Here is a 15618-nt window from a genome sequence, read left to right as displayed (position 1 = left end):
TGCTAGGTGATTAGTATGCATATTGTAGCCTTTATGGTGGTAGCTAATTCCCATGGTGAGGAATTAGTGAGTAAATCATTGTGGATTATTGTTGTTGATGTTTGCATGCTAGGTGATTAGCGTGCATAGCATAGCCCTTGAGGGGTGGTAGCTAATTCCCGTGGTGAGGAATTAGTGAGTGAGTCACTAGGTCTCAAATGAGTGGGACTAGTGGGCTTGGTAGCCGTGCCTGGATTTGGACGGTGAGCTTGAACTATATGTTCAAGAATAGTCGGTACCGCATGCATGGAGTCTCATTGCATAATGTATGTATGGCGTATATTATGAATGGATGTATTCCAATATTATACGTGTGTTGTGTTGGCATTGAGTATGAGTATGAATTGTGTTGATGTTGAGTATGATTGAGTTGATATTGCCGTTGCTGAATATGTAATCTGATTTGGGTGATGAAATGTGTTAAATTACTTAACATTGCATGATATTTTATAATGCTTATTATATCGATTGAGGAACTCACCCTTACAACTATTTTTCAGGTAACGAGCAGTGATTGAGTAGAAGCTAGTGCTTGGAGTCTAGTGTAGTCTCCTTAGTGGGTCATGCTCTGATAGATGTAACATCGGGACGGGATGTCTTAAATGTTTTATTGTTGGTTGTGAACCATTTTACATGTAATGCGTTACATGTTTTGAATGATCGATTTGATCTCTATCCGCTGCGTATTGTGCAATACTTTATGTTTTGAGTTAAATAATGAGCATGACTAAATATTATGATGAATGGTGTGAAATAATTGTGTGACACCCTTGATTGCATATTACTCTGATTGATATGTTGTTGTTTTTATTAAATATTTGGGGTATTTTAGAAGGGTGTTACAAGTGACCTAGATGGAATTTGCCCATCCTGCGTAACAGGATAAATTTCTATGGGCCCAATATTGAACTGGACAAGGATGACACGGTCTATGCCTTGTGTTCAATATAGGTATAAGGGCAAAAGGGTAATTATACACATAAGTATTATCACAGAAGGAATTGTCAGATCACATGACATTTTCGTGTCTTGGGTAGCAGTGATGTGTTGCTAGATACTGCTCACTGTTTATTATGGTAAATACGTGATTTAATATAATTGCCGATGCCGCGAAAACCTACAGGGTCACACACAAAGGACAGATTGATGAGAGATAGAGTAACTAAGGAACATCGTAAGGTACGGTGCACTTAAGTGAATTATAGAACATCGTAAGGTACGGTGTACTTAAGTAGAATACGAAATATGGTAAGGTACCATGCACTTAAGTGAATTTGGCATATTATAAGATATGGGCAAAATACACTTAACTGGGCTTTTTAGCTTGAAGCCCATACAAGTGGTTCTATAAATAGAACCCTTGTGCAGAAGCATTAATTGCGGTTGCATTTTTGTTTTCTCTCTCTCTCTCTCTCTCTCTCTCTCTCTCTCTTTCTCTCTCTCTCTCTCTCTCTCTCTCTCTTACTCAAAGCCTTCATTCATAACAGCTAGCACTGAGATTGAAGGAATCCGTTCGTATGGACTCAGTAGAGGCGTTGTCGTCGTTCAACATTCGTGATCGCTCCGTAGATCTACATCAAAGGTTTCAATCGTCACAAAAGGTAACTATTCTATCACTGATCATGCCCATTCGTAAGGATCACTAAAGGATAAAATTTTAATTTCCGTTGCATTTTGGATCGTCGTTCTACTTCATATCCATCATAGTAAGTATACCAAAGAACTTTTGAAGAAGTTTGACATGTCATAATGCAAGATAGAAAAAACTCATATTCATCATACATGTATTCTTGAGAAGGATAAGGTAAGCGCTAAGGTATAACAAAAGACATATATAGGTATGATAGATTTTCTCATGTACTTAAATGCTTCTAGACTTTACATTTTATTTAGTATTTGTTTATGTGCTCGCTTCCAATAAAATCCCAGAGAATCCCACTTAACAATTATTAAGAGGATCTTCAGGTATCTAAAAGGTACTATTAACCTTGACTTATGTTATAGAAAATCAAAAGAGTACAAGCTACTAGGTTATTGTGATGTTGATTACGCTACAGATATACTTGAAAGAAAAAGCACTTTTGGAAGTTGTCAGTTTCTGGGAGACAACTTGATCTCATGGTCCAGTAAGAGACAATCAACTATAGCATTATCAACTGCAGAAGCTGAATACATTGCCGCTTCTGGATGCAACACTCAGATGATTTGGATGAAAAGTCAGATAGAAGATTTTCAGATATATGAGAGTAATATTCCTATCCTATGTGATAATAGTTCTACTATTTTCTTATCTAAGAATCCCATTTTATATTCTAGAGCTAAACAGATTGAGATTAAACATCACTTTATACATGACTATGTTCATAAGGGAATTTAAAATTTAGAATTTATTTATACATACCATCAATGGGTTGATATCTTTACAAAACGCCTTGTTGAAGATAGATTTGTTTTCATTCTGAAAAGCTTGAAAATGGATTTATGTCTAGAATGAAAATGATGATTATCTCAAAATGGTTTAATGAAACTCTAAGATTGATTGACTTTGGACATTAAGTCTTCTGAAATGAGAATGGTTTCAAGGTTCATAAGTATCCAGTCAGAACCTCTTTGTTAAATGTTCTATCTTCTGGATACTGAACTGTTGTTACATTAATTAGTTTTCAATCAGTCTTGGTTAATGGATTAGTTTTAAAGACAACTGTCTCAAAAACTAAAACGCTTCTAACGAATGATTAAAGCTTTGGGTGAATGGATTTCTTGGGAATAAGTAAAATATCTCTATGTCTTCCCCTTGTCAAATTTATTACATTGTTCAATATTCTTTCATGATTGCGAAACCTTTATAAAACCCACTTCACTCATATTTCACAGACTTACGTTACTCATATCCTACGCTTTCTCTCTTTCAAACAAAATACTCTATGAAACCCTAAAACCTTGTTCATCACCATGGTCGAATCTCAATAACAAGCTCAACAACAACAATAAGCTACTCAAGCTACTCAAGAGCATCAATCTACTCAACAACAAGAGAAAGTGAAGAAAGGAATTCAAGAACTCACTATTTCGACTCCTGTTACGTAGTTAGAAGTTCTCTGTGAACTTCTAGTGGAATTTTAGAACCTCAAAGCAAATGGGGTTGGTCTTACTAAAGGAGTTAAGTCTTAGGGCTAGAAAAGATTCTTTAATCGTCTCAAAGGACCTATTTATCCTGAGTTGGTGAAATAATTTTGGATTTTTGCTAAAACTACAAATCTTCAAAATGACCTCTTTCGTGTAAGGGAATAAGATCAACATTTCTAAGAAGTCAATAGCTAAACTTTTCAATCATGATGGTTCTTGGAAGAGGTTCTTTGAAATGTCTGTTAAGAAGGCTAAGATGGATGAAATTGATGAATTTATTTTCTAGGATGGAAAGAACTCCTCCAATGCCTAGAGTCTACATAATCATCTCAGAGTATGGTTCAAGATTCTTCTGGAATGTATTCATCACAGGCCCTCAACAAACTTGATCGATCACCACTTTCACTATATTTTCGTTGCTTATCCGACAAGAAACCAAGGATTTTGAGACACTATGTACGCATTATGGTACCTTTAAAGTTTGTTTTCATTCATGTAAGTTATTTAAGCAATTTTATTAATTGTCAGTTTTATTTTGTGTTTTCGTGATTTTACGCTTCGGTTGTCGTGTTTATGCCCTCCAGGTCTACGGAGAAGATCCAATGGACTTAATGCGAGAAAGTGGAAAGTTCCGGAATTTGAAAAAAGAATATTTCCCAAGTCAGGAAGCCTGACATGGCGACCCGTGTCACCTGACACGGGCTGTGTCAGGAGGAAGGCCACGAAAGTACAAGAAATGCCCAAAACAGTGGCCTGACATGGCTTCCCGTTGATCGCGACTTTATGAGTCGATTGGGGTACTAACTGCAAGTGCACAGTTCTATCGCGTAGTTTTAAAAGATATCGATCCCACAGGGACTTATGAATCGATATACCGTTTTCTAAGGTTACTTCGTAAAGCTAAGGCGGATGATACTTTGATTGTTTGGGGGAAAAGTTAAAACTAAAACTAGATCTAAATTAAATATCAATTAAGCGGATATCGGTATGTAGTTCGTCGTAATTAGGGAATCAAATCTTCGTTGGTTTTTTGGTTTTAAAATAAATCTTTTCAGTAGACACTATTGATTAAAAGCCTTTTCTCAAACTCTCGCTCTGTTGAATAGACCATGACTTTAAATTAACGTAGCTGTCACTTATTAGTTAAGTCTAAAATCACTTTTTGAAAACAATAGAATCTATAGAAACTCTTTTTATAAAAATAATAACCGTTTAAACACCCATGTCTCAAACTCTCGCTTTGTTGACTTGGATTATATAATTAAACTTAAATGCTTAACTCTCGTCCTCACATTTTACCTTTAAAAGTACTTTTTGAAAAAGATTAGAATTTAATTAACTCTAAAAATTGCTTTCGCCCTGATCTAGAATTAATGTCCAATTTACACTGTCCAGTTAAAAACTCAAACTTTCGTTCTATTGATTTTAACTTCTTTAGCCTTTTACTCTCGTACAAAAACCTTGGTATTAAACCTGTAAATTGAGACCATAAAAAGAGTGATTTTATTTTTAAACGTAATTAAACCAACTTAGTTTTGATTCCTTCATTCCGCTTACTTTACATACCGATACCTAAATAAATTAGCCGGACATGCTAAACAGATTTACACAATCATCATGCTTAAATAAATCCATCTCAGGCCAACAATATAAATAAACAATAATGCAAGGCATATATAAATTCAAACAATAATTAAAGAACCTGAATAGTTAATGACAAATCTTGAACACTCCACCACAGACCGGTTGGATTTGTTCTTGAATTCTTCAATCGGACAAGAAAATAAAAAGTGAAGGAATAAAAATCTAGGATCTAACGTAAGGTTAGATCCAGCAAAAGATACACAATAGTTTCCGGTGTAGAAACTATTGTGTGAAAAATTAATTAAGTGCTGAAAGATTGACTGGAAAAGAAAATAAAAATTGCAAATGAAGGTAGAATGCTGAAAAAAATAGAAAGTAATAAAAATAAAGCTATGCCAAAAACTGGGAAAAATTCTGAACTCTTTAGGGTTCCATAATTGGTCTTATTTATACTAATCCACTTGTTTAACCGTTTCCAAAAGTGTCTTGCGTAATTGGTCTTCACGTTTCCGGAGTCAAGCGGAAGAATAGGCATCAACGTACCTCTGTTGCGTTTCTAAAGCCAAAAATATAGGAGAATGGTGTGACGTCCGTCACACCATGTGTTACGCTCGTAACACAAGGCAGCAGGGCGTGACGCTCGTCACACCATGTGTGGCGCTCGTCACAGGCTCAGCGCTCCTGGGTTTTGATTGTGGGCTAGGCTTTTGTGGATTTTGCTTCTCTTCATTCCTTTTTGCACCTCCTTTTCTTCCTTTTTCACTTATGCTTCAAATAAGCTACCTGAGATAAATAGAAGGAAAAATACCCAGTAGTATCGAATAAAATGAAATAATTTGAAGCGAATAATAATATAATTCAATTAAATCGAGTCCAGAAATGTGATATTATTTCATGTTATCAAACTCCCTCATACTTAGACCTTTGCTTGTCCTCAAGCAAGATAAAGTATAGAAATCGTTTAAAAATCTAGCCAGATGAAATTTCAAAACACACATCAATTCGTACTAGGTTGCAAGTAAATCTTGTTTAGAAATAACTTGAGTTTAATCTTGACATCAAGAACTACCGTTACAACATCCGGTAACCTTACCTCATGCAAACCAGTTCGAGTCATGCTATTATAACCAGCCTAGTTCTTTTTCTCTTATTTCACCCGTTTTCATTCTAGCGAAATCACATTAAGCCCTTTATCGTTTCGCGCACATAGTGAAGTGACCGGTTAGTGATTCTGATCCCCTTTTTAGCTTGAAGCTCTGGTACATTAGTCGGATAACTTCGTTTCTCGGTCCATTGCAAATTGCGGGGGATCGACCTGTAGTCCGCCCTACCAAGTTCAGCACCAGATACCTGCTGAACCAACTCATAATGGATCTTTCGAATTATGTTTTTGTATGATCTGTAAACTTTAGATTAAATGATCTGGTAAGGATCACCTAACTTAGTTAGTGCATTTCCTGGTATATATATATATATATATATATATATATATATATATATATATATATATATATATATATATATATATATATATATATATATTTATTTTGGGAATCATTCACTTATATTCATCGGCCCTCCACGTAGTTTGCTATTAAGATGGTGCTGACTTCTTGTATAAACTACTCGGGGTTACTATAAAGTTAAAAGTCCAGGGACTTGTATAACAGGTACCTTTCTGATCTAACATGTTGAGGTTTGTTTAGAGCGTTGGTATGGTAATAATTTTGTCTTGATTTCACTCAAGTTTAATAAAATAAGCAACCTTTTTATTTATTGAGTGTGTTGAATTTTTTTTTTTATGGCTCATGAAAATTTGAGGGAATAGATAATAGAAATTTCTCACACTAGGGACTTAACTTAAAATAAATATATATTATAATAACTATATATATATATATATATATATATATATATATATATATATATATATATATATATATATATATATATATATATATATATATATATATATATTTTATATAATAAGGAAAGGAAATAACAATGAAAGGGAAAATAACATACTTGAAAAGGGAAGATTTAAAGAACAAGGTTTTCCCCCCACACTTAAATGAAACATTGTCCCCAATGTTTCAAAGAAAACAAAAGAAATAGAAAAAGAAAAGGAAACTAAAATCAATGCTGCCTGCCGCCTCTGGTTCTTGGACCTGGTGATTGTTGACGTACTTCTAAGTCGTCAAACCTGCTGAGCAACTCAGCGAACCGCTGATCGGTTATTACTTTCCTCGCTTCCTGTTGTTGTTGCATCTGGCGCATCATCTGCATCACTTCGAGATTCTGCGCTTGCATACCATCGATAGCATCCATGATGTAATCGTTGGTTGCTGGCCTTCTTCGTCGACGACGTCGTGAGGATGGACCAGCTGCATTATCGGAAGGGTTGAGCGGGACTGATTGTTGGGCAGGAACCTGATCACCTTGCTCCATTTCTGCAAACTCGTCTGAAGGCGGGTTTGCTTGTGTAGGTTCGGTAGCTTCGGGAGCATTCAGATCATAGATGTGGAGGTTGGGATTGGTGACATCTGTTAGGGCAATGTTGGGTAAAACAACACTTGGGACTTCCTGGTTGTTCACCATAAGGTAATACCCTCCGCCTGCCCTGTTTTTGATTAGGCGGCTGGACCGACAGTAGCTTATATCCATCAATAGGGGTGGGAGAGATTGTAAATTCTGAAGTCGATCCCCAAGATTTAAGCCAAGTGCTATGGTGGTGATTAATCCACCAATTACAAAAGGTTGACGGCCTCTAGCACATAGGGTGCGGATATGATGAAATAGGAAGGATGCAGCGTTTACCTGTGTATCTGCTGTAAAGACGCAGTGGAGGAAAAATAATTCCTTGGCGTTGACTTTGTTGTTGTTCGGTCGACCAAAAATAGTGTTTTGCAGGATGTGGATGAAGTACCGGATGGTTGGGTTATGTATATGCGAAGCAAGTAATACATCCCAGTTGTTGGTTTCCACACCGGAAATTTTTCTAAAGAGGTCGAAGGCGTTTATATGCCACTGGGAGTTCGGAGGTATCCTAGGGTGGACTTGACCGTCTACAAGGAATTATAGCATGGTGCTCAATTGGTTTTGGGATAGGGAGTACTCGGTGTTGAACATGCGGAAGGTTGCGGTACCGGTTAAGTACTCGTCTTCACCGGTAGGAGTGTTGTACGAATAAGAACTTAAAAATTCTAAGGTGAGAGCAGGGTAGGTAGGTTGATTATGAGTGCAAAGAAAGGTTAAATCAGCAAGGCGGAGCATCCATTCTATACCTTGAAGTAATCCTAATTCTTGTAAACAATGTAAATCAGGATACCTGGTGGATTGGACGCCTCACTGTTGGAAACGCTCAAACTGCTCCCTTTGATAATTTTCATCTTCGGATCGGAAGATGATATTTCCGAAATCTTGGTTTCCCGCCATACCGGTAAGTGGTTTGAAAGAGGTAATAGGTAGAGAAGGGAAATGAAATTGATTTTATAGAATGGTTTGTGGTGTATGAAGAAAGGTATGGTGGGTATTTATAGGAAAAAAATTGGAAGTTGGAAAGGGAGTGGTTGAAAAGTAAATAAATGTGGGTAAATGTGAATAAATGGGGAAGGTAAAAAGTGGGTGGTGTAACGGTCGTCTCTCCAACGGTTAGTAACGTTCACATAGCCTGTAGGTGTCACGCTCGTGACAGGGGTGTTACGGGCGTCACAGGCACTTGGTGTGACGACCGTAATGGATTGTGTGACGCTCGTCACACAGTCATTCTTGCAACGTACTTTGTTTTTATCATTATACTTTATTGTTGTTATTTTGTTATGCATATGTATTTTTTATTTTGCTATTGTGATACTTTTAAATTGCCTTGCATGCTATTCTACTTTCATATATATATATATATATATATATATATATATATATATATATATATATATATATATATATATATATATATATATATATATATATATATATATATCTTTAATAAGTCATGTAGGTAGCAACAGTAGAGAGCATTATTAATAGATATTTTCATAAGTCATAATAAAGTAAAATAAATCAATAGCTTCATAAAATAATCATAATGTAACATTGGAAGACAAAAGCAAACATGCGAAAGAAAAACAAATACTAAAATAATTTGAAACAAAATTAATGAATAACCTAAACTAAAACTAAGTAACTAAGAAAAACAACTTCTATCCATCTGTATAATCTCTGGTCGGAGGAGCAAAAGAGTTAACACGGTTTAGCAACTCGTGGAACTGATTTGTCATATTGTTCATGTATCCCATAAATTCTTGTCCCATGTTAGCTAACTCTTCTCTCAGGGCGTCCTGTTCTGACATCAAAGCCTGAATGGTGGTGTTATAATTAGCTCCGGGCATATGATGTCTAAGATCGGGTATTGCCGATTCTTCGGTCGGGACAGGTTGAGGAGGAGGATCAATATCATAATAACCAGATGGTGTCTGAGGGTCAGATTCAGCATAAGGGATCTGGTCATCACAAATCTCATAGTCCTGGATGGATTCAGTAGATCTAGCAGGAGAGGGTATTTCGTTCAGGTTGTAGAGCCAGTTATTGCGGTTATGAACACTAGTCCTCGGACTAGGCAAGGTGAATAGGCAAAGAACTTGGTTGTTAACTATAAGCTCAAACTCTTCAGACCCTAGGTTTGCTATAAACATAGTGTTGAAGAGGAAGGGTATACTCATAGTCGCAATGCCACAGAAAGGGCTTAAGTCAAGCATAGGTTGGCGTAATCCGATAGCATTACCAATCATGGTTATCAAGCCGCCTATTTGAATTGGTGCTCGTTCATCTTGGATAAGGCGGTCAAAATTTGCCAACATAAAAGTGGCACCGTTTACTGGACGGTTCTGGGAAGCACAAAATATGATGAAGAGTTCATCACGTGAAACTGAGGTACTGTTTGACTTCTTCCCAAATAAGGTGTGGGCCAGGATCTTATGGAAATAACGAAAGGTCGGGTTATGTATGTTTCCAGAAAGAAACTCATGTTCCTCGGGATTGTCATTTCCAGTCAAGCTTCCCCAAAAGTGTTCAAGTTCTCTATATTCAAAAAGTTCTTCTTGGCTCACTGTGAATGTATCAAAAGAGGTAGGGAAACCTAAAAGGTTGGTAAAGCCTTGAATGTTAAATTGATACTCCATGTTGAACATTCTGAACTGAATGAAACCTCTGCTTATTCCTTTTCCATTGGTGGGTAGATAGATCAGAGAACTAAGGAATTCTAGAGTCAGTCTCCGGTAAGTGACGAATTGTCTACGGATAGGAGTGGTTTCCCACCCTATTTGACTCAGCAAATACAAGACACTCTCTCTTAGTCCAAGGGCAGTCATTGCCCAATCATCAGCATACAAACTAGGTAGCATCTCTCTCTCTGCTAGTTCCTCAAACTTTTGTTTCTGAGCTTTCCCTCTGAATTTGATACCCATACGATCAATTTGTCCCATCAGGTTAGTGTTAGCTAGAGAAAAGAAAAACAAGAGTTTTAGTCAGGATTTGGCCAAATGCCGAAAGAAGAAAAGAATAAAAAATTTATGAGTTAAAATAAATTAAGAATGAATACTAAATAAAATTTAGAAGAATAATTAAAGAAGAAATAAAAATAAAGATAAAGAAAATTTGTGGATTGTCTCCCACTAAGCGCTTTGTTTAATGTCGCAAGCTCGACATAAACACTATCAAATATCAATCTATAAAATTTTGGGGCACTACGTCTAAGTGCAGGACTTGTGAATCTTCAAGGTTCTCTGTATGATGATAATGTTTTAGACGCTGCCCGTTTACGATAAACGGTTCAATGGATTTTCCTTTAATTTCCACCGCTCCACTGGGAAAAACATTGGTGACTTGGAAAGGACCTGACCATCTAGATCGTAGTTTTCTCGGGAATAACTTTAGCCTAGAGTTGAATAACAGGATTGTATCGCCTTGTTTGAAGATTTTCCTTGATATGCGCTTGTCATGCCATTGTTTTGTTCTTTCTTTGTAGATTCTGGCATTTTCGTAAGCGTCTCGTCTGAGTTCCTCTAATTCGTTTATATCAAGGATTCACTTTTCACCGGCGGCCTTATAGTTTAAATTTAGATTTTTAATAGCCCAGTAGGCCTTATGTTCTAATTCTACCGGGAGGTGGCAGGATTTTCCATAAATGAGCTTAAATGGGGTTGTCCCTATGGGAGTTTTGTAAGCAGTTCGATACGCCCATAAAGCTTCTGGTAGTTTCAATGACCAGTCTTTCCTTGAGGTGGCGACTGTTTTTTCTAATATTCGTTTAATTTCTCTGTTAGACACTTCCACTTGCCCACTGGTTTGAGGGTGGTAAGGTGTTGCTACTCTATGCCTTACGCCATACTTAAACAGTAGTTTTTCGAGTACCTTGGATATGAAATGCGATCCACCATCACTGACTACTATTCTTGGGACACCAAATCTTGGAAATATTATATTCTTAAAGAGTCTAGTTACTACTCGTGTGTCGTTTGTTGGAGAAGCTATAGCTTCAATCCATTTTGATACGTAGTCAACCGCTACGAGTATGTACTTGTTACCGAAAGAAGGTGGAAAAGGTCCCATGAAATCTATCCCCCACACGTCGAAAATCTCTACTTCCAAAATGCCCTTTTGTGGCATCTCGTCACGTCTAGATATGTTTCCTGTGCGTTGACATCTATCACATTTCTTGATAGCCGCATGCACATCCTTCCATATGTTTGGCCAATAAAGACCGGCTTGTAGGATTTTGGAGCAGGTCTTGGACGTACTTGCATGTCCACCATAAGGAGCGGAGTGACAGTGTTGGATTATATTTTCTACCTCTTCTTCAGGTATACACCGACGGAAAATACCATCGGGGCCTCTTTTGAAAAGTAAAGGGTCATCCCAGTAATAGTGTTTTATGTCATAGAAGAATCGTTTCTTTTGCTGGTAGGATAAAGTAGGTGGAACTATTCCGGCAGCTAAATAATTGACGAGATCAGCGTACCATGGTGTAGCACATATAGCTAAGGTGGTTTCTACCTGTTTATCAGCTTTATTTTCTTCCAAAGTAGCTATAAGTTTATCGTACGAGAAATCATCGTTGATCGATGTTGTTTCCGGTTCCAGGTTTTCAAGTCTAGAGAGGTGATCTGCTACTACGTTTTCAGTTCCTTTTTTATCTTTGATTTCCAGATCGAACTCTTGTAGCAACAGGATCCACCTTAGGAGTCTAGGTTTAACATCCTTTTTTGTTAAGAGGTACTTGATAGCAGCGTGGTCGGTGTAAACGATTATTTTAGCTCCGACCAAGTAAGAACGAAACTTATCTAGTGCAAACACCACTGCTAAGAGTTCTTTCTCGGTTGTGGCGTAATTCATTTGTGCTTCATCTAGAGTTCTACTTGAGTAATATATGACGTGAAGCTTTTTATCCTTTCGTTGTCCTAACACAGCGCCCACGGCGTAATCACTGGCATCACACATTATTTCGAATGGTTCATTCCAATCTGGTGTCTGCATTATGGGTGCGGAGATCAATGCTTGTTTAAGCGTTTGGAATGCTTCTAAACATTTATTGTCGAAGATGAATTCAGCATCCTTCATCAATAGTCCGGTCAAAGGTTTAGTTATTTTAGAGAAGTCTTTAATGAATCATCGATAAAAACCGGCATGTCCTAAGAAGCTTCGTACTTCTCTCACAGTTTTCGGAGGTCGAAGGTTTTCGATTACCTCTATTTTGGCTTTGTCTACTTCAATTCCTCTATTTGAGATAATGTGTCCTAAAACAATTCCTTCTTGTACCATAAAGTGACATTTTTCCCAATTAAGTACTAGGTTTACTTTTACACATCGTTCTAGAACTCTTTCTAGGTTTTCAAGACATTCTTCAAAGCTTTGTCCGCATACGGAAAAGTCGTCCATAAATACTTCCATGATATTTTTGAGAAAATCGGAGAATATTGCCATCATGCACCTTTGGAAGGTTGCGGGAGCATTGCACAAGCCAAACGGCATTCGTCTATAAGCGAAAGTGCCAAAAGGACACGTGAATGTTGTCTTTTCTTGGTCATCAGGATGAATTGGTATTTGAAAGAAGCCTGAGTAACCATCTAGATAGCAGAAATGAGAATGTTTTGCTAATCGTTCTAACATCTGGTCAATGAATGGTAAAGGGAAATGATCTTTTCGGGTTGCTTTGTTTAGTTTCCTATAGTCAATGCACATTCTCCATCCCGATTCGATTCGTTTGGTTATAGTTTCTCCTTTTTCATTTTCGATAACTGTTATACCTCCTTTCTTTGGTACTACGTGTACAGGACTAACCCATTTGCTATCAGATATAGGATATATGATACTTGCCTCTAATAACTTGGTTACTTCTTTCTTCACTACCTCACTCAGGATCGGGTTTAGTCTCCTCTGATGTTCCCTGGAAGTTTTATAGTCTTCTTCTAGCATGATGCGGTGCATACAAATAGAAGAACTTATTCCTTTAAGATCGATGATGTTGTACCCTAGTGCGGTTGGATATTTTCTTAAGATATGTAGGAGTTTTTCAGTTTTGAGCTTTCCTAGGTCTGCGTTAACTATCACTGGTCGTTCAAGTTCTAAGTCTAGGAATTCATATCTCAGATTTTTGGGAAGTGTTTTCAGGTCTAGGGTTGGTTTCTTAAGGCATTGCGTAGGATCCGGTGTTATTGCTAAACATTGGTTGAGTTTGTCTTCTACAAGATAGTCAGACAATTTGTCATTTTCTAACTCTGTTTCTTTTATGCATTCATCGATGATATCCATGAAGTAACATGTATCTTCTATTGCAGGTGCTTTCAAAAATTGGGAAAGAATGAACTCAATTTTCTCTTCTCCTACTTCGAAAGTGAGTCGTCCTCGTTTTACGTCTATGATCGCACCGGCAGTTGCTAAGAATGGTCTTCCCAATATAATGGGTGTAACTTCATCTTCTCTAATGTCCATAATTATAAAATCGGTTGGGATGTAGAATTGACCTATGCGCACGGGAACGTTTTCAAGAATTCTTACAGGATATCTAACAGAACGATCTGCTAGTTGCACAGACATTTTAGTTGGTCTTAATTCTCCCATTTCAAGTTTCTTGCATATGGATAAAGGCATAACACTAATACCGGCTCCTAAATCGCATAAGGCTTTATCTATGACAAATTTTCCTATGTGACAGGGTATAGAGAAACTACCTGGATCTTTAAGTTTAGGAGGCATATTCTGGATTATAGCGCTACATTCAGCAGTGAGTGTAACAATTTCGCTATCTTCAAGTTTCCTTTTATTAGAAAGAATTTCTTTTAAGAACTTAGCATATGAGGGCATCTGCGTAATAGCTTCTGTAAACGGAATTGTGACGTTTAATTGTTTCAGTAGGTCAACAAATTTTTTAAATTGGCCCTCATCTTTGGTTTTAATAAGCCTTTGAGGGTAAGGGATAGGTGGTTTATAAGGTGGTGGAGGCACATAAGGTTCTTTCTTTTCTACAGTTTCCTTATTACTCTCTTCCTTTTCCTTAGGTTTACTTTCTTCCTCAGTTGACTTTTTAGAGTTTTGGTTTTCAGTTCTTGGATCTACTGGTCCTTCCACTTCCGTTCCACTTCTTAGTATGATTGCATGAGCGTGGCTTTTCGGGTTAGGTTGGGGCTGTCCAGGAAATGTACCAGTTGGGGCAGCAGTAGGCGCTTGTTGTTGAGCTACTTGTGATATTTGTGTTTCCAGCATTTTGTTATGGGTAGCCAAGGCATCTACTTTACTTGCTAGTTGTTTGATTTGTTCGCTAGTGTGTATATTCTGGTTTAAGAAATCTTTATTGGTTTGCTGTTGAGAAGCTATGAAGTTCTCCATCATTATTTCCAAGTTGGATTTCCTAGGAACATTATTGTTAGGTGTAGATGGGGTCGGCTTTTGATATCCAAAAGGTATAGCTGGGGCTTGATTTGGAGCTTGTCCTGGTGCGTATAAAGCATTATTACTCTTATATGAAAAATTAGGATGATTCTTCCAGTTTGAGTTATAGGTGTGCGAGTAGGGATTTCCTTGAGCATAATTCACTTGTTCTGCTTGGATTCCTGTTAGGAGTTGACAATCTGCAGGAGTGTGACCTTGGATTCCACAGACTTCGCAATTCTGAGTTACGGCAACCACGGTGGTTGGAGGTGATACATTCAAACTTTCAATTTTCTGGGCAAGGGCTTCCACTTTTGCATTAACATGATCAAGGCTACTTATCTCGTACATGCCACTTTTCGTTTGAGGTTTCTCTACCATTGCTCGGTCGCTCCCCCACTGATAATGGTTTTGGGCCATGCTTTCGATAAGTTGATAAGCATCGGCATAAGGTTTATCCATAAGTGCACCACCTGCTGCGGCGTCTATTGTTAACCTTGTGTTGTATAAGAGACCATTATAGAAGGTATGAATCACTAACCAGTCCTCTAAACCATGGTGTGGACAAAGTCTCATCATGTCTTTGTATCTTTCCCATGCTTCGAAAAGAGACTCGTTATCTTTCTGTTTAAATCCATTTATCTGGGCTCTCAACATAGCTGTTTTGCTCGGAGGAAAATATCGGGCAAGGAAGACTTTCTTCAACTCATTCCATGTTGTGACTGAGTTGGAAGGAAGAGACTGAAGCCATCTTCTAGCTTTATCTCTTAACGAGAAAGGAAAAAGACGAAGTCAAATTGCCTCTGAAGTGACACCATTAGCTTTAACAGTATCAGTGTATTGGACAAATACGGATAAATGAAGGTTTGGATCCTCGGTGGGATTTCCAGAGAATTGATTCTGTTGCACTGCCTGTAGCAGCGAAGGCTTAAGTTCGAAGTTGTTTGC

The 15618-nt window shown here is 37.5% G+C and overlaps 1 non-coding gene across 1 annotated transcript; it reads left to right on the top strand.

The window, feature by feature from the left end:
• The first annotated feature begins 15220 nt into the window (after window positions 1-15220).
• LOC127133210 (small nucleolar RNA R71) lies at window positions 15221-15327 on the top strand. The gene has a single exon (XR_007807200.1). It is a non-coding gene; the product is annotated as a small nucleolar RNA R71 (small nucleolar RNA).
• The last annotated feature ends 291 nt before the right edge of the window (window positions 15328-15618 follow it).

The sequence above is a fragment of the Lathyrus oleraceus genome, chromosome 3 (assembly GCF_024323335.1).
Source record: "Lathyrus oleraceus cultivar Zhongwan6 chromosome 3, CAAS_Psat_ZW6_1.0, whole genome shotgun sequence".
NCBI lineage: Eukaryota > Viridiplantae > Streptophyta > Magnoliopsida > Fabales > Fabaceae > Lathyrus > Lathyrus oleraceus.
The sequence above is the reverse complement of the archived record's forward strand: the minus strand, read 5'-3'. Positions and strand labels throughout refer to the sequence as shown.